Source organism: Elephas maximus, chromosome 16 (genome assembly GCF_024166365.1).
Source record: "Elephas maximus indicus isolate mEleMax1 chromosome 16, mEleMax1 primary haplotype, whole genome shotgun sequence".
In the NCBI taxonomy this organism is placed as follows: Eukaryota; Metazoa; Chordata; class Mammalia; order Proboscidea; family Elephantidae; genus Elephas; species Elephas maximus.
Window position 1 is genome coordinate 45,114,296 of NC_064834.1, and position 20,313 is coordinate 45,134,608.

The window sequence follows — 20,313 nt, forward strand, 5'->3', positions numbered from 1 at the left end:
AGCTATTCAGCTGTGATGCTGTCTCAAATTTTAAATTGTCTATCTGTCCTTCTGATACTTTCACTTCATATCCAACACCTCCAAAATGAAGGCACTACTCTTCTGTTCCACTGAGGCCTTCATTCTTCTAGACCCCCAGACCTTGGAGTAGCTTTGAATTCTGTACTTTTTCCATAGCTGTTCTATTACTGGAGCCCTGGTGGCACAGTGGTTAAGAGCTATGGCTACTAATCAAAAGGTTGGCTACTAATCAAAAGTTCGAATCCACCAACCACACCTTGAAAGCCCTATGGGGCAATTCTACTCTGTCCTATAGGGTTGCTAAGAGTCGGAGTTGACTCGACGGCAATGGGTGTACTCCATTACTAAGTCCTGCAATGTCTTCTTCTTCTCTTGTGGATTCACTCTTCCCTTGCCACTTCCACTGCTACCACCTTAGTGCACGATTTACCACCTCACACCTGAATTGCCACAACAGTATCCAAATTGGGTTATCTGCTTCTAGACTCTTCTACCCTGATCCTTACCCCAGTTCCAGACTAATCTTCCCAAAGTTCTGCTTTCACTGTTAATCTGGTACCCATGAATCCACAATGCTGCCTTATTACATACCACTTCACATCCGAATTCTTCATTATCTGGTCCTATTCCTGCTTTCCCAACCTGATTTCCCATGTCGCTACACGAATTCAATACTCAGGTCCATCTTCCCACCAACTCCCATATGTGCCAAGGAATATCTCCCTCTATTTCACCTGCTTTAAGTGCCTTCTTTTCTTTGTTCTCTAAAGCCTGTTAGTCTCCAGTGGCTTAGCTTAAGGTTTTGTTTCTTCCATTATATTTTGTTTCTCCCACCCACACTAATCCACCTTGAAGAGTGGTTAAAGCACTGGACTAGGAGTCTGAAGATCTGAGTGTGGTTTAGCACTTGCCAACTGGGCAAGTCACTTAACTTACTGGCCTGTTTTTCTTGCTTTTTAAATAGAATATTACTTGCCCAACCCATCTGACAAATGGGTGCAACAGAAGGACTTGTAAACTAAAAAAGGATAAAAACGTTAAGGATAAAAACATTGAACTGTGGTTAATACTCTAGAGTTGAGCATTCACTCTCCTCTTCAAAATTATGCCTACCCCAGGATCTTTACTCCTGAGCAGACAGACCAGGATGCAAATCCCATTTGGTGCCCTTCTGAGAGCACAGTATTCTGTCGTTGAACTCCTCTCATTTCCTCACTAATCCGCATGTACAGGGCTGCCAATGGTCACCAGTCCTTTTATGTTATGCAGAGATGTTGCCATCTTTCCAGTTCCAGCTCTGGTCCTCTGTGGGTATTGCACTTCGTTCTGGCTAGGGGAATGGGCCTGATTTCTGTGTGTTTCCCATGTCCAATTCCCTATACCCAGCTTTGCTCTTCTAGCCTCTTATCTGTTCACCCAATAAGCATGATGACGTGCTGACCTCTGATCTGGGTGTGTAGGGAGCCTACACTCAGTAAAAAAAGTAGCGGGCATTAAATAAAATATTAGAAGTTGGTTATTGAGGTATAAGTTAGGCATGTGAAGGCTGAGCACTACCCCAAGAATACTGTTACGTGGCCCCCTTGGTTTCTTACATCAAATCTAATTTAGCCACCATGTTCACCTAGAATTCTGCAAGATGCCCTATCAGAGATGCTCTGTGATCCCTAAAGACAGACCCATTCCAAGTTTTACTTTACAGGTATACCTCAGAGATAGCGCAGGTTCAGTTCCAAACGACTGCAATAAAGTGAGTCGCGCAAATTTTTTGGCTTCCCAGTGCATATAAAAGTTATGTTCACACTATACAGTAGTATATTAAGTGTGCAATAACATTTTGTCTTAAAAAATATACATACCTTAATTAAAAAAATATTTTAATAGACTTGCTCGCTGCAGGGTTGCCACAGAACTTCAGTCTGTAAAAAACAATATCTTCAAGGCACAATGAAATGAGGTATGCCTGTACCTTAATCAATACCCAGTATTTGCTGCCTATAAACTTACCAGTCAAATTTCTCATCCTCTCAAGACTGGGAACTTGGCCCTAAACTGTGATCATTTCACTGAGATGCTGCCTCCCTTTGAGGATCTGTCTGTGTTTTTGACCAACCTTTTCCAGATGGCACGTCTCTCTGTCATTATCTGCTGTCTTTGCTTTTCAACATACATGAAAAAAGCAATTAGCAATACAAAGCATATATTTAAGGCCACATAAGTGGTAAAGACAACATGACATCCTCAGCAGGGATGTCAGGTGGGCAATGGAATCACATTGGGGAGTGATGTCTAAAAATCCCAGACAATAATTTATCCACCTTTTCTGTTTCACAGACAAAAATCAGAAATCTATAGTAGTGTTGTTCAATAGAAATATAATGAAAGCTACATATGTAAGTTTGAATCTTCTAGCATCCATATTAAACAATTAAAAAGAACTAGGTGAAATCGATTTTAATAATATATTTTATTTAACTCAATATTCAAAATATCTCACGATGTAATCAATATTACAAATTATTAGTGAGATCTTTTACATTATTTTTGCCATATTAAACCTTCAAAGTCTGGCATGTGTTTATACTTTCAGCACATCTCAGTTTGGATCAGCAGTATTTCAAGTACTCAATAGTCACATGTGGAACTAAACCAAAAAACCCTTTGCTGTCGAGTTGATTCTGACTCATAGTGACCCTACAGGACAGAGGGAACTGTCCCATAGGGTTTCCAAGGAGTGGCTGGCGGATTTGAACTGCCAACCTTTTGGTTGGCAGCCAAGCTCTTAATCACTGTGCTACCAGGGCTTCCACATTGGGCAACGCAGTTCTACAAACTGCTGGTAAGAGAGTTATGATAACAGCCACTATCTCTTGAGCTCTGTCATATGCCAGTACATGCAAAGCTCTTTGCATTTATTTTATTTGATCCTTGGAATAGCCTTATGAGGTTGATGTTATTTTCCCCCTTAAACAAACAAAAACCATGAGAAAAATAAGAGAGAGTTTAAGAGACTTGCGTCAAGTCATATAGCCAACAAAGGACAGAGCAGACCTCACATGAGTCATTCGACCCAAAGCACTTTGTTATTAACCTCATGCTTCCTATCTGGAGATATGAGGAAATGAATTGCTCTGGACTTCACCCTAAAGACCTTGGAGAAGGGAAAGGCCTCAACAAGGCTCACAGGAACAGCACCAATCCCACAGGTAAAGTGGGTAGCCAAACAGGCTATTCCCTGTGAGGGCAAAAGGCACGTAATGCATGAAGCAGAAACCATGTACTAAAGAACTTCCCTAGCATCCCCTCAACAACAACAACAAAAAAAGCAACGAGAAGCAATGATGAGGTGATGAGCAAGGTGAAACAAAAGGAAAGAGAGATGTTTGAACATTAACAAAGGGCAGAGTTGGTGAGATAAAAAAATTATCATAGACTTGGCAGATAAACATACAATCTCAATAAAGTGAATAGAAGTGGGTGCCACAGGTCCTACCTATGAGGTTGCCTTTAGGAAGAGGAGGAAATGGAGTCTGGAGCCAGGTCAAAGTTGACCAGGATAGACTATGGAGATAAGGAGAAGCTAGATTCAAAGGAAGAGCCAAGGTTTCAATGAAGGAGACAGAATGTGCAGGCATCTCAAGTGTGTATATGAGAACAGCCCTTTCTGGAGTGCCCAGCATGGGATTCCAGGAGAGACAATTGCTTATTTATATGTACTCAGCTATGACTAACTTAAAAAGCTTTGGTGGTGGGGTGGTTAAGAGCTCCGCTTCTTACCAAAAGGTCAGCAGATGGAACCTGCTAGCTTCCCCAAGGGAGAAAGATGTGGCAATCTGCTCCTGTAAGGATTACAGCCTCGGAAACCCTATGCAATCCACTGCTGACCCAAGTGGTGATCTGCTCCCATAAAGATTATAACCTAGAAAACCCTGTGGGGCAGTTCTACTCTGTGACATATGGTTGCTATGAGTTGGAATCGACTCAATAATGCACAATAACAGGACTAACCCCAAAAGCTAGAGTCCATATAAACAGTCCTCAAAGAAATGAAGGCATCATGCTAAATTTAGTATATGTGTACATTATTCCTTTTCCATATTTCCTGTTTAAAAAACCTTTTATTTATGAAATGATGGTAATGGATCATCATTGGTTGGTTTTGTCTTTGTTTTTTAATGTCCTCATATGGCAAATATAAAACTTGACAGCCTTATATTGGTCCTCCAGTTTTATTCTTTTTAAAATGTTAGGAAAAAAAAAAAAACAAACAAACCCATTGCTGTCAAGTTGATTCCAACTCATAGCAACCCTATAGGACAGAGTAGAACTGCCCTATAGGGTTTCCAAGGAGTATCTGGTGGATTCGAACTGCCAACCATTTCGTTAGCAGCCGTGGCACTTAACCACTATACCGTCAGGGTTTCCTTTAAAATGTTAGTGTCATATAAAATAATAATTTAAAAAATACTCTTTCAGATCTTACCCTTTCTCAGATACATTTAGTTTCGTTTCTGTCTATAATTTCTGTTTCTGTCTGTAATTTAAACTACTCGCTCTCCCCCAACTCTATCCCCTAAGCATACTAATGGTTCAAATTTCTTCCAGTTAAAGCAAATAAAACTTTCCTTAAACTCTCCTCCCTTCCTCCCTAAATACATTCTAAGTTTTCCTTTCTTTAACTACAATTTTTTCCTCAACTGTTTTTCCTCCCAATTTTTCAAACTGGCAATTGAATCTTAAATAATTGTGCAATAGTTCCTCCACACCAAAGTAAAGATGAATGAAAATCTATTATTCAATTTTAATGTTTTCCCTTCTGGTTGAATCACTAGTATTCAAACAGTAAGTATTGCTTTCTTTCCCTTGGGAGGGCATGAGTCAGAATTGACTCAGTGGCAACGGGTTTTGCTTTCATTTCGGAGGGCAAAGTAATTTAGCTACCAAAAAAAACTACAGTTGCGGTTGAGTCAATTTCGACTTACAGTGACCCTATAGGGCACAGTAGAGCTGCCCCACAGGGTTTCCAAGGAGCAGCTGGTGGATTCGAACTGCCAACCTTTTTGTTAAGCAGCCAAGTTCTTAACTACTTTGCCATCCAGTTCCAATTTAGCTACCAAACCATCGATTCGATTCCAACTCACGTCGACCCTATAGGACAGAGTGGAACTGCCGCATAGTGTTTCCAAGGAGCGCCTGGTGGATTTGAACTGCCGACCTTTAGGTTAGCAGATGTAGCTCTTAACCACTATGCCACCAACGTTTCCAGTTTGGCTACACTAAGTGTTATTTGGAGCCCTGGTGGTCTGGTGGTTAAGAGCTTGACTGTTAACCAAAAGGTCAGCAGTTTGAATCCACCAGCCACTCCTTGGAAACTCTATGGGGCCTTTGTCGGCTATGTTGGGAACTTAGCCAACCTAACATGCTTGTGTACAAGAGAAAAGCCATGTTTCAAACTGACTTTCAAAGAAACTTAACTTTTATTTTGACATGATTCAGAAATACAGAAACATTGCAAGAATTGTACAAAGAATTCCCGTTTCCTTTCCCCTAGATTCCCTAGAGGAGTCCTGATAGTGCAATGATTAAGCACTCAGCTGCTAACCAAAAGGTTGGCAGTTGGAACCCTTTCAACTGCACAGCAGGAGAAAGACCTAGTGGTCTGTTTCTGTAAAGATTAAAAAATTGCAGCCAAGAAAATAGGAATTCACATTTGAGAGTAAGCGGCAGACATGATGGCTCTTTACACCTAAAGAATTACAGTGCATAATTCCTTTGAAAGAATATTCTGTTAGTAACCACAATAAAATTAGCAAAATCAGGACATTAACATTAACACAATGCTGTTATCTGATGTACAAATGTTTCAGATTCTCCCAAAGACAGCAGTGCTACTTCACTTCAAACAGAAAAGCTTTTAAGATTCAAAAATCATTAACAGGAAGGTGATTTAAATGAAGTAGTTTAGGAGTTCTCATTGTTAAAGAATGCTAATTTGGACATCTGCCTGCACTACTGTTTAAGGAAAGAAACCCAACGCCCATTGTCATCGAGTCAATTCCAACTCATAGTGACCCTATAGGACAGAGTAGAACTGCCCCACAGAGTTTCCAAGGGGCGCCCGGTGGATTTGAACTGATGACCTTTTGTTAGCAGCCGTAGCATTTAACCACTATGCCACCAGGGTTTCCTTAAGGAAAGAAGAAATGTCAAAATAACTTTGAGTCTATATGCTTATGATTCCCTTGGTGTAGAGCTCAATTTTGCCAGTAGATGTCACCATAGCCATCTAAAAATTTTAGAAAATCAAAGAAAACAGTGACCTCATTGGTGTTTAAGGAATATCAGGGGACAAAAATAAAGGGGGAAAAAAAAAAAAAGCAATGAATAGGCTCAGGCCACAGCTGTGTCCTCTAAACTTGTCTGCTCATATCTTTAGAGATCATTTTTATTTGCAAACACTAAAGCTTTCCCCTGATATTCCCAAAAGAACATAATTCAATCACAAAGATTCCAAAGCAAAATAATTAATATACATCAATTATTAAGTGTTTATTAATCACTCAATGAACATTTATTAGATGACTATTGTGTTTTCTTAAAATGAACAATACAGTGTTTAGACATACAAGTGTTTGTTTGAGTCCATTCATGAAGAGGGGCATGAGGATTCAAGCAATTCAATTTCCTATACACCAAATGCATCCTGCCCTAGGTCAGGCATGAGCCTGCGCCATCTTCACAATCCTTGGTATGCTTGGTCCATTGTTGTGGCCACTATGTACTTTGAGGAGCTTTCAACCTAAAGGACTCATCTTATAGCACTATATTGGACAATATTCTGTTGTGATGCGTGAGATTTTCATTGGCTAATTTGGGGAAGTAGATTGCCAGGCCTTTCTTCCTAGTCTGTCTTAGTCTGGAAGCTCCGCTGAAACCTGTCCACCATGAGTGACCCTCCCCACCACAACCCACTGCTATCGAGTCAATTCTGCCTCAATGAGTGACCCTGCTGGTATTTAAAATACTGGTAGCATAGCTTCCAGCATCATAGCAACACACAAACCATCACAATACAACAAACTGACAGATGGGTGGTGGAGGTATTTGATACTAATTCTATATGTCAACTTTTAGGTTACTGGAGGTCTCTTTACATTTTTTTTGAGCACTTACTAAGTGGCATGCTGTGCCGTGTCCCTTATCCTATTTAACGCTCCCTTTAACGCTCCCAAGAACTCTATGAGGAGGGATTTGTGTGTGTGTGTGTGTGTGTATGTGGTAAAACTATATATAACAAAGCACATTTTACATGTACAATTCAATGAGGAATTTTATTATCCCCATTTTAGAGATGAGGTATCTGAGGGGCTTTGGGGGGTTAAACAACTTCTCCAAGATCACCCAGATAGAGTGGTAGAACCAGGCTCAAACCCAGGCCTACATAAAGCTCCTTTCTTAGTTCATCATTCCAGGGCAACTGGCTTTCACCAGGGACTTACCACAGATAAAATCTAAAAGTCCATGTTATTGAAGTTGGTTTTGCCTCAATCATTTTTAAAATCTTAATTATGGATCCATTCCTACAAACAAATTCCTGTTGTGTAGGAGAAAGGAAATATAAAAACAAGAAAGCTGGCCACCCTAAGAGAACTTTTAATTGAGAAGGGGTAGAGGTAGAGTCCCTGGGTGGCGCAAACGGCTGAGCGCTCTGCTGTTAACTGAAAAGTTTGGCGGTTGAAGTCCACCCACAGGTACCTTGGAAGAAAGGCCTGGCTTCTCCTGCTGAAAAATCGGCCATCGAAAACCCTATAGAGCACAATTCTACTCTGATACACATGGTGTCGCCATAAACTGGAATCAACTGACAGCAACTGGAAGAAAAGAGACGGGGATATTTTGAGATGAGGAGGCGCTTGGTAGGAAGGTCACTCAGCCTTGGTCTTCTCTGTACAGCTTAGGAGGGCCTGGGGAAAGTGGAGAAGATTTGGACCAGCTGCAGCCAGGAATGTACTAGGTTAAATAACATGTCTACAGAAGCAAGGGGGTATTTCAGGATCCTTCTTTCCACTCCGTAGAATTAGTTGAGCTTATTGTCTCAGCTTTTTCCAAAATAAAGTTCACCTCTGGCTAGAGCTCAAGATTAAAGAATTTTAGTACAGAATTTAGCCTTGTCTCTTGACGAATTTTGTATCATGAAAACGGATAAACGATACCAGTACATTAAGACGAGGCTGAAACGCTGATTGACTTCCAGTGTTAATTATCTATTTGATTTCATTTTTTTAATGTCACCTGACTAGGGTCGCTGTGAATCAGAATCAACTTGACGGCAATAAGTAATCAGTCACTTCTGAAGAGGAATCCCTGGGTGGCACAAATGGGTACGTGCCGGGCTATCAACCAAAAGGAAGGAAGAAAGGTCTGGCAATCTGCTTCTGAAAGGTCTCAGCCATGAAAACCCTATGGAGTGTAGTTCTGCTCTGAAACACATGGGGTCACTATGAGTCAGAATCAACCGCACGGCAACTGTTTTTTTTTTTAACCCCTGAAGTAAGGAAAACAACTAAGTGAGAAACATTTTCAAAACCACACGTTGAAATCCTAAGACAAACCTAACCCTTTTGGGACATCTGTATTTGTTAATATCTTTGAGGTGCATGGGCTGGATAGCCCTAATCTTTGCATTTTGAACAATGCCATCTGCCTAATTTGTGTTTCTTTATAAATGTGTACACATTTTCTTGCTCTACCAGGATGTTTTCGTCTCTGCCTCCACCCCACTTAAATTGTTTTTTTAATTATCTCATTGTGTCTTATGTTTAGCAATCCCCTCTTTGAGATGTTCCATCTTGCCTCTGGAGTGGGAGATAAATTTGGTTGAGTATTAATTACTAATGGAATTTCTTCAGGCTCAAATCTTCCTTCCCCCATACACATTCAGAGCAGGGAGAAAATGTTGCTCTGGAGATATCAAGGGATAAGTCTGGAGTTATCACGGGAGACGTAGCTCTAGATCAAGGGCTTAATAACAAGTCCATAGCTAGTAAATTATATTTTTCCAGAGTCACCTTCAAAATGGTATAAATTCACTTTTAAAGCTGTCAACAAAGGGGGACAGCTCACAAAATAGGAAACATAAATGGCTAATAACTATATGAGAAAAATTCAATCTTACTACAAATAAAGGTAAATGAATGGGGTAATAATTTCATCTTTTCATTTTTGATCAGGTTTTTTTTTTTTTTTTTTCTAAATGATGATGCTCAATATTTGCAAGAGGGTCAATTGCCAGATTGCAGTAGGTATGGTTGGGCATATGAATTGGTAAAACCTTTGTGAAAATAAATTTTCAATACGTATCATACCTTGTGGCCTGTAACTCTGGTTCTAGGACTCTTTCCTAAGAAAACAGTCTGAAACACAGAAAAAAACCTTTACATGAAGATATTCGTATTTATAATTTACAATGGTAAAAATGTAAATAACTTCTCCTAGTCACATATATTCATATTCTCCTATTCACGCATATTCATATTCACAGACATTCATATTAGAGAATTATGTATCTTTTCAAAATTATATTTAGAAAGAGGAAAATAATTATGAAATAATAATTAAGTGGAAAAAAGGAGGGAATATATCGTGTGTGTGTGTGTGTGTGTGTGTGTGTGTGTGTGTAAAATGAGCAGGGCCACTACCAGGCAGTATGACTCTAGGTAAGTCACTTCTCTCTGACACTATTTCCTCATCTATAAAATGACTAAGTGATCCCTGAGCCCCTGTTTGATTCTATAAAGTGAAGAGAGCTGTTAGTATCTTACCGGTGCATTGTCTCCAATAAGTTTTTCCTGTCTGGAAACTGTAAAATGGTACCAATGACACTTACCACTTGTACTGAGTTAGAGTCCCTTAGAAACGGAGCCTGAGACAAGCATTCAGATGTGTGTGATTTACTGAGGGTGCGCTCTTCAGAAACACCCTGCGAGAGCCTAAGAGAAGCATGCTAGGGAGGGGAGAGAGGAGAGCTGAACGAGGACATGCTCCCGGGTAAATATTCTTGGCCTGACTGGGTGACAGGTGAGTATGCTCTGAAACCCTAAGTCACACCATTGAATTGTAGGAGGTTCCAGTTCCCTGAGGGCAGTTTTTGGCTGGGGATGGGGATAGGGGTTGGGAGACATCTGTGAGCCATTAACTGCCAATGTTCACAGCAGCTCTGCAAAGAGGATCTGAGCTGGTCCCATCATGTCCACTAAGCCACCTAGGGCCATTGTGAGGATTAAATGAGGTCACGGTTGTAAAGGATGCCTGACTCCGTAAGAACCATCAATGAACACCAGTTTTGGTTACTCTTAATGTTGACTACTGATTTTTAAAGATGTTAGGGATTGAATTATGTCCCCCCAAAATATGTGTTGTAAATCTTAGTCTCTGTACCCATAATTATAATCCCATTTGGGAATGGGTGTCTTTGTTATGTTAATGAGGCAGGATTAGCGCAGGGTGTATTTTAAGTCAATCTTTTTTGAGATATAAAAGAGATCAGGACAAGCAAGCAGAGATGGGGACGACACATGCCAAGCCACATGAAGATCGCCCAGGAACAGAAGCTCAGAAGAGACAAGGACCTTCCTTCAGAGCTGACAGAGACAGAAAGCTATCCCCTAGAGCCCTGAATTTGGGCTTCTAGCCTCCTGAACTGTGAGAAAATAAATTTCTGTTTGTTAAAGCCACTCATCTAGGTATTTGTTATAGCAGCACTAGATAATTAAGACAAAAGACCACACCTAGTTATAAATACATAGATAAATCTGACTCCCTGAGTAGGTGAGGATGCCATCTGCTGCCTCTCCATCAGTCACTGTCTGCCCTTTAGTCAAACTCAGAACTTCAGCTTAGAGAGTGTCCCCACCCCCCACAGAGGAGCTGAGTTTGAGGTACCGCCAGAGCCCACCAAGAGCCTGGATGTGGATATGCGAAAAAGCCCAAATGCAGCTGAGATGCCCAGTTTTGTCAGAAAGAGTCTTGGATGTATCAGAGCAAATTGACAAGCATAAATCTAAAGCATAGGTGAGTAGTTTGGGAGGCAATGGGTCTAAGTCAGTACTGGTGAAACAATATGGGAAGAGATAGCGAGAATGGTGACAGAATATGAAGAATGTAACCGATGTCATTAAACTGGACATGTAGAAATTGCTGAATGGGTGTATGATCTGCTGCATATATTTTCACCAAAAAATAAAATAAATATTAAAAAAAAGTACAATCAGTGATAACCAGGACATGTGGAAACAGAGGCTTCTTTCCTAAATATTTCTTCATATAAGTATAAATTGATATAATCTTCCTGAAGGGTGTTGTTTTGACAAAATGCATTAAAATTATAAGTGTGTGCATCCTTTGACTAAGATTATATCCTAGGGACGTGCAAATCTGTGAGTACAAAGATGGTCACTACAATGTTTTTAATAAAATTGAAGTGTGATGGAAGGAAGAGAGGGAGGAGGAAGGATGAAGAGAGGGAGGAGGAAGGATGAAGGGAGGCAGGGAAAGCGAGGGAGAGTGGAAGAGAGGGAGGGGGAAGGAGGGAGGAAGGGGAAGGAAAGAAGGATAGAAGGAAGGAGGGAGAAGAGTTGTTACTGATTGAATTGTGATCCCTCAAAATGTGTGTTAACTTGGCTAGGCCATGATTCTCAGTATTATGTGGTTGTTCTCCATTTTGTGACTTGATGTAATTTTTCTGTGTGTTGTAAATTCTAATCTCTGACTGGTTAATGAGGCAAGATTAGGTTACATTAAAGAGGATTAGGGTGGGATGCAACACCCTTACTCTGGTCACAGCCCTGGTCCAATGTGGGGAGTCTCTCTGGGGCGTGGCCTGCATCACCTTTTATCTTACAAGAGATAAAAGGAGAGAGAAGCAGAGAGCTAGGGACCGCATTACCACCAAGAAAGAAGAGCCAAGAGCAGAGCTTGTCCTTTAGACCCACGTTCCCTACGTTGAGAAGCTCCCAACCCAGAGGAAGACTGATGACAAGGAACTTCTGCCAGAGCCGACAGAGAGAAAAAGCTTTCCCCGGGAACTGGCATCCTGAATTCAGACTTCTAGCCTGTTAAACTGTGAGAGAATAAATTTCTCTTTGTTAAAGTCATCCACTTATGGTATTTCTGTTACAGCAGCACTAGATAACTAAGAAAGGAATGAAGAAAAGAAGGACAGAAAAGAGGAAGGAAGGATGGAAGGGAGGGAGGGAGGAAGGAAACAGGGAAGGAGGAAGGACCAGAGGAAAGAAGGGAGGGAGGGTCCCAGGGCAGGAGTGAGAAAACAGGATTGAGCCCTCACTGTTGGCTGGATGGCCTTGATCTATCTGCACCGCGGTTTCTTACTTGGTGAAATAAGGTGATTGAATGAGCTCAAGAAAGTGTCCTAAACTTGGGTCTGGGAGTCTCCTGGAATTGTATCCAAAATTCAGACTTCCATGCAGTTTTCCAATTAAGATGCATAACCTTTGTCCAATTTCTTACAGAGAGAGTGACTCAAGAAAACTGACCTCCAAGCTTCCTCCCACTACAGCACTCTGTGATTATGAGGGTGGGAAGAAACTTGGGTCAAAGGAAGAAATTCAGCACTGAATTCCTTGTTCTGGTTTTGTAAATACAGTCTGTTAGAACAGCATTTCTTTGGTCTCCTTCTACTTCCATGCCCTGCCCTCCTCTTTCAGACTTAGGAAAATTAAAGGCAGACCCCAGGACACATCTACTCACTTTCACATTGCTATCTTTTCATCTTCACCACAAATGTGTGAAGTGGGTGTTATCTTCATTTTACAACCAAGTAAACTGAGGTCCAGATGATATGACTCAGCAAAAGTTCAACAGCACCCCCTTGTGGTTTGGATCTAGGTGGTTAAGACTTGCTGTGAAAATCAATGACTTCAAAGGTCCTTGGGAACTCTTGAAATATTCTTATTATTTTTAATATGCCTTTTTCTGTTTTGAAATGATACTTTAAAACTTCAGCAATACAGAAATGTATGAAGTATAACCAGAAGGCTCAATAGCCCAATTTATCGCTCCAGACTGTAGTGGATCCCCTCTTTTGTAATGCATACAGATATGTTTCTTTGTTTGATTGATGATTGATTTTTTTACAAAAAATAGAACCATATTATACGTCGTGCTCTGTACCTACTGTTCCACTGGACAGTATATCATGAGCGTTTTCCCTGTCAGAAGATAAAGAGGTGCCTCATTCATTTAAAAACCGTAATTTAAACAACCTGTGCATGTAGGAAACCCTGGTGGCATAGTGTTTAAGAGCTACATCTGCTAACCAGAAAGTCAGCAGTTCAAATCCACCAGGCACTCCTTGGAAACTCTGTGGGGCAGTTCTACTTTGTCCTATAGGGTCGCTATTAGTCGGTATCAACTCGGTGGCAACAGTTTTGGTTTTTGTGTGTGTGTGTGTGCATATATTAGACGCCATCCATCTGTTAATTTGAATGCCAGGTTAAGTAGTTTGTGAACAATGTGGAACAAAATTTCTGCCATCTTGAAGCAATTATCCGAACTTCCTGTGAACTGATTATGGAGATTGTAGGTCTGCGTTGTTAAAAAAAAAAAATTCAGGAACTATTTAGGACTTTTCATATGAAATTGTTCAAGTGAGGGTGCATACACATCTGAAAAGTATGTTACTCCAAACAGTGAAGAGCAGTACAGCATGGCGGTTAACAGTTCCAGCTCTGGAGTCAGACCGTCACTAGCAAGCTATGTGACCTTGGGCAAGGAATATCACCTTTCTGAGCCTCAGTTTGTTCATCTGTGAAATGGGTTTATTAGCCCCCATATTACAGGGATCTTGTTAGAAACAAATGAGATGATGGAGGTAAAGAGCTTAGCACAATGCTTAATTGAATAAGCCTTAGGGATTATTATTGTTTTAAACAAAGGAGAAACAAAGGCCACCCATGTCACAGTGAAAGACGCTCTTCTCTGAGGTCTCACTGAACCACAAGTAGCTTGTCAGGATCTCCTTGTTGTGTCTGCCTAACTCCTGTGTCCTAAGTTCTTAGCCCTTTCGCTGCATGACCTCACTTGTACTGACATCTGCGTGGAAAACGGAAAAGGCAAGCATAACAGTTGGAGGAAAGACTCCTGCTGCTGCCTCTGAGGAAAGCCACCCAGAGGGGCTTTGATGCTAACTTGATTGGAATGCAGGACTTAGTGTAAAGGCTGAGAATTCAGGGTGAATTTATTTGGCTTTCTTTTTCATAAAAGTAATATGTGTACTTGTTAAAGAAAAAAAATTGTACAGAACAGAGAAACGAAACGTTGAGTCTCCTATTTCCAACTACTTCCAGTCCTGGTTTCTTGCTCTGTTTTAACAACTTTTTTTGGGTTTTCTGGGAGTCACCTCCATCAGATTTCGATGGAACAATCTCAGCAAAGCGTTAGTAAAATCTGAGGTCAGAATATGCTGAGCTAAAGAGAACAAAAGTATTCTTCCTCCTTCTGGGTGAGGCCAATGTCAGGACTAGGAAATAGCAGACATCATTCTAACACAATTTGAAAATGAAATTCTGGAATAAATGAGCAAACCATGGTGAAAAGGCCCAGTAGGGCCAGAGGGACTGAGTGATAGCTTTTCTGTTTATGTCTTACTTCAACCATTCCCAGAGCGCCTGGATAGAGCCAAACAGAGAACTATCATAAACTGGACAAATGCCCACAGCTAGTCCAAGGAGCAAGGCTTGGAAACCAGACCCGGAACCAGATCTCTTCCTATCACAACCAGACACCTGGGATGGTAGAATGAACTAAGCTCTGAATGGCCCACATCTGGCACCCAGACAGATCCTCTGAGAAAACAGGAGAGGGTCTATCAGGGTGAGATACGTGATTCCCTCAGCCAAGCTTGCTACATACAAACTGGGAACAAACCAGGACCCTATAACCTCTTGCCATAAACATAGTAGCCAGCTTCTGACTTACCTAGCAGGGATTTGGAAGCTGATTATGGAAATGAAAGCAATCCAAGTTTATTTCATTATGGTCAGAGGCCAGCAAAATAAATCTAGATTATCATTATGTAATAATGCCCACAAAGAGAACAACTTTGCATGAATTGCAAGGTATTTAATTATAATTTAGACATATTATAGCATTCAATGTTTTGTTTCATTTTGTTTTCATTTATTGACATGCCAACATGACCACAGAAAATTCAAAGTCCCTGCCAATCTTTCACTAACCTCCTGTATGATTGGGATAAATAAAAATTAGCTGTACAGGAAACAAAAAGATTCTAGTTTCATAGGTATTTTCATAAGTAGTCAAAGTAGAGGAGGAAATATTTAGCTCCCCAAGCACACAAGCTCTTTCAAACTTCTCTACATTTGCAGAGGTTTTTCTTCCTCCCTCCACATTATCCTTAGAGACTCACCGCTCTATGAAGCCTTTCACTTCCAAGACACGGTGAATTACTCCCTCCCCCCTACTTTAGGAGTGCTCCATTCATATTTATATAGATGTATTTGTGAAGTATTCTACTAGTAGTTTAACTGTCTCTCCTACTGGTCACTGAGCTGCCCAAAAAGCAAAAAATTGCTTTATTTGCTATGGTACATCCACACAAAGGAGGACTATGTAGCAGTAAAAAAAAAAAAAGAATAAAGACTCATCAGGCACCAGACATATACAAATCAAAGCCATAATGAGATACCACTTCAAACCCACTAGGATGGCTAGAATCAAAAAGTCAGATAATAACAAGTGTTGGAGCCCATGTGGGGAAATTGAAACGCTCAGGCATTGCTGGTGGGAATGTAAAATGATGTCACCACTTCGGAAAACAGTCTAGCAATTACTTAAAAAATTAAACATAGAGTTACCATATTTTTTTTTTTACCGTATGATGCAGCACGTCAACTCCTAGATATATATCCATGAAAACTGAAAACATACATTCACACAAAACTTGTGCATAAGTATTCATAGTAGCATTATTTATAATAGTGGAAACAACCCAAATGTCCATCAACTGATGAATGGAGAAATAAAATGTGGTATATCCATACAAAGGAATATTATTCAGCAATAGAAAGGAATGAAGTGCTGATACATGCCACCATGTGGATAGACCTTGAAGACATTAGGCTAAGTGAAAGAAGCCAGACGCAAAGAACTACATAGTGTATGATTCCATTTGTATGGAATACCCAGATTGGATAAATCCATAGAGACGGAAAGTAGATTGGTGGTTGCCTAGGGCTGGTGAAGTGGGGGAAATGATGAGTGACTACTAATGGGTATGGAGTTTCTTTTTGGGGCAATGAAAATGTTCTGAGATTATATTGAAAGTTGCAAAACTCTGTGGAGATACCAAAAGCCATTGAATTTTACATTTTAAGTGAGTGAATTTGCAGTATGTGAATTACATCTCCATAAAACTGTTATTTAAAAATAATGATAATAAGGAAGAGTTTTTTTGAAAACTAAAAGGTGTGACTCCTGGTATATAAAGTTAGGCAAAAAAAGAAAATGTAATATGCAAGAGTATAATTTATATTGCACTTGTGAAAAAGAGAGTAAATAAGAAATCAGCATATGTCAGCTTATTTTTTTGCAAAAAAAAAAAAAAAAACAGAAACCATAAGCCAAAAATTAACGATAACGTTCTCTACAGAGGGTGCACGAGAAAGAGGTTAAAGGTATAGGAGAAGTAGTGCCACTGAGGAAATATTTTCATATAGTTTAGACTTTTGGGACCACATTAATGTTTTTACATATTTTAAAAATTAAATCAACAAAGTTGAGGAGAAAAAAACTAAAATAGAACACAAACAAAAACAATGAATTGAGTTGTATACCAAATGAATAATATAACCACATAGGAAAAAAAATATTATTAGGACTGTGAATGTATAAACACAGTCTAAAGATAAATAGAACTGCAAACAAATCTTGAACTTTGCTTAGCGAATTTGTTATTGGCAGTGGTATGGGTGTAACAATTCTGAAAGTGTTTTCTGAGTATTGTAAGATAGAATAAATGCCTAAACATATACTCATAAAGAAAGAAAAAGGAAGGAAGGAAACTTTTCCTTACATTGGAAAGTCAACTGATGAATATAGATAGAATTAGAAAATCACTATTCAGCAACCATCACAGTAAACAATTCAGCCAAAAAATACCAATGAATGCTAAAATTTGTGATTAAATGTTTGATGAAGAACAGGATACTCACATGGTCACAAAATAACTTCCCACAAAATACTTTTTAAGTACAAAGAGAAAAAGAATAACTTTCTAGTAGAGAAACCTGGCAGACATCACCTTAATCAAGTAACAATGGTTACTATCGCCATAACAGGATAAACTGAAATTGTACGCCACTTGACAAGATGCACTGAGAATAACACAGCATCACTTCTATGATATCCCTGACAAAATGTATAACCTGAATCTGGTCATGAGGAAACATAAGACAAAGTCAATCTGAGGGATAAAATAACTGACTTTCAAAAGTGTCAATGTCATAAAAATCAAAGAAAGATTAAACAGATGTGGCAATTAAATGTAACATATGTTCATGGGTTGGAGGACATTAAAGGAACAATTGGAGAAACATGAACGTGGTCTGTGGATGAGTCCAGAATTTTACTAAGGACAGAGAAACAAAAAAATAGGAGAGAAAAAGCTCGTATTTACAGTACATTGCCAACTAAACATATAGAAAGAAAGATAGACAGATAGCCTCCGTTGAGTAGGCCCTGACTCATGGCAACCCTATGGGCAACAGAACAGAACATTGTCTGGTCCTGTGTCATCCTCATGATTGCCAGCATGTTTGAGTCTATCTTTGTCGCTACTGTGCAGTCCATCTCATGAAGGGTCTCTCTTGCCCTTGTAGACCCTCTACTTCATCAAACATGATGTCCTCCTTTGGCAACTGATCCCTCCTGATGATATGTCCAAAGCAAGCAAATTGCACAATGTTCTGTTGTGACCAGTGGCATAGCTTCCAGCATCACAACAACAAGCAAGCCACCACAGTACAACAAACTGTCAGACAGGTGGTGGTAAAGGGATGATAGAGTTTTTTTTTTTCAATTACAATTTTGCCACCACCGTATTATTAATTGATTCATGCAAGAATTATCGATGGGTGCTAAAATTATTGGATGAAAATTTGTTGGGGAACAGGAACCTCATACAGACTTAAAGTTATCTTCTCACAGATTTTGTATTAATTACAAAGGGGAAAATGATTCCTGTACCAAAATCTGATTGACTCCACTTTAGCCAAGTGATCAAAGTTAACATCACCAATAATGGGAAAAGCGAATATTAGATGATTCCTGCTGTGATGCACTGAAAGAGACATATACGATTTGTGTGGCATTCCTGCCCAAAATGCATAACCTTAATCAAATCATAAGAATTCATTCAGAAAAACCTAAAGTAAGGAACACTCTATAAAATAATGAGCAAGTACTCTTTAAACATATTAATGCCATGAAAATATAGTGAGAGATTGAAAAATCATTGCAGATTAAAGGAGACCAAAGAGACAGAACAACTAAATGCAATGTGTGATCCTGGATTAGATCCTGGATTAAAAAAAAAAAAATCCACTGCCGTCGAGTCAATTCCTACTCATAGCGACCCTACAAGACAGCGTAGAACTGCCCCATAGAGTTTCCAAGGAGTGCCTGGCAGATTCAAACTGCTGACCTCTTGGGTGGCAGCCAAAGTACTTAACCACTATGCCACCAGGGTTTCCAGATCCTGGATTAGAGGGGAGGAAATCCTATACTCAATATTGGGACAAGTAAGCCAAAATCAGTAAGGACCGTATATTGGATAATAATAATGTATCAATGTTAAATTTCTTAAATTCAGTAATAAAGGACTGTTCTAATTCTAAGGAGATCCACATTAGGGTTGAAGAATCTTGATCTCTGAGTTACTGTTAAAGGTGATGGAAAATTTGGGAACAGTTAATGGTGATGTTTGAATATATTTAATGTCACTGAACTGTACATGTAAAGATTGTTGAAATGGCAAAATTTTTTTTTACCTATATATTTACCATAAAAAAAGAGCCTTGATCTCTCCAACTTACTCTCAAATTTTTCATTATGAAAAAGAATGTGTGTGCCTGTGAGAGAGAGAGAGAAACAAACCACAAATATATCAAAATACTAATAAAAGGTGTGTTGTAAGGTGCCATCGAGTTGATTCTGACTCATAGTGGCCTTACGTATAACAGAACAAAACACTGCCCAGTCCTGCGCCATCCTCACAATCGTTGCAATGTTTGAGCCCATTGTTGCAGCCACTCCATTGCATTGAGGGCCTTCCTGTTTTTTGATGACCCTCCACCTTAACCAAGCATGATGTTCTTCTCCAGGGATTAGTCCTTCCTGATAACGTCCAAAGCACATGGAACAAAGTCTCACCATCCTTGCTTCCAAGGAACACTCTGGCTGTATTTCTTCCAAGACAGAGTTTCTCATTCTTCTGGCAGTCCATGGTATATTGAATATTCTTTGCCAACACCATAATTCAAAGACATCAACTCTTTCTTGGTCTTCCTTATTCGTTGTCCAGCTTTCACATGCATACAAGTCAACTGAAAACACTACGGGTTGGGTCAGGGGAACTTAGTCCTCAAAGCAACATCTTTGCTTTTCAATACTTTAATGAGGCCTTTTGCAGCAGATTTGCCCAATGCAACACATCATTTTGTTTCTTGACCGCTGTTTTCTCGGGCATTGATTGTGGAGCCAAGTAAAATGACAACTTCAATATTTTGTCCATTTATCATAATGTTGCTTATTGGCCCAGTTGTAAGGATTTTTGTTTTCATTTTTGTAGAAATGCAATCCATACTAAAAGCTAAAGTCTTTGATTTTTATCGGTAACTGCTTCAAGTCCTCTTCGTTTTCAGTGAGCAAAGTTGTGTCATCTGCATATCACAGGTTTTTGAGTCTTCCACCAATCCGGATGCCAGGTTCTTATTCATATAATTCAGCTTCTTGGATTATTTGCTCAGCATACAGATTGAATAAGTATGGTGAGAAAATACGTCCCTGGCGCACACCTTTCCTGATTTTAAACCACAAAGTATTCCCTTGTTTTGTTTGAACGACTGCCTCTTGGTCTAGGTACAGTTGCCTCATGAGCACAAGTAAGCGTGCTGAAATTTCCATTCTTCGCAATGTTATCCATAATTTGTTATGATCCACACAGTTGAATGCCTTTGCACAGTCAATAGAACACCA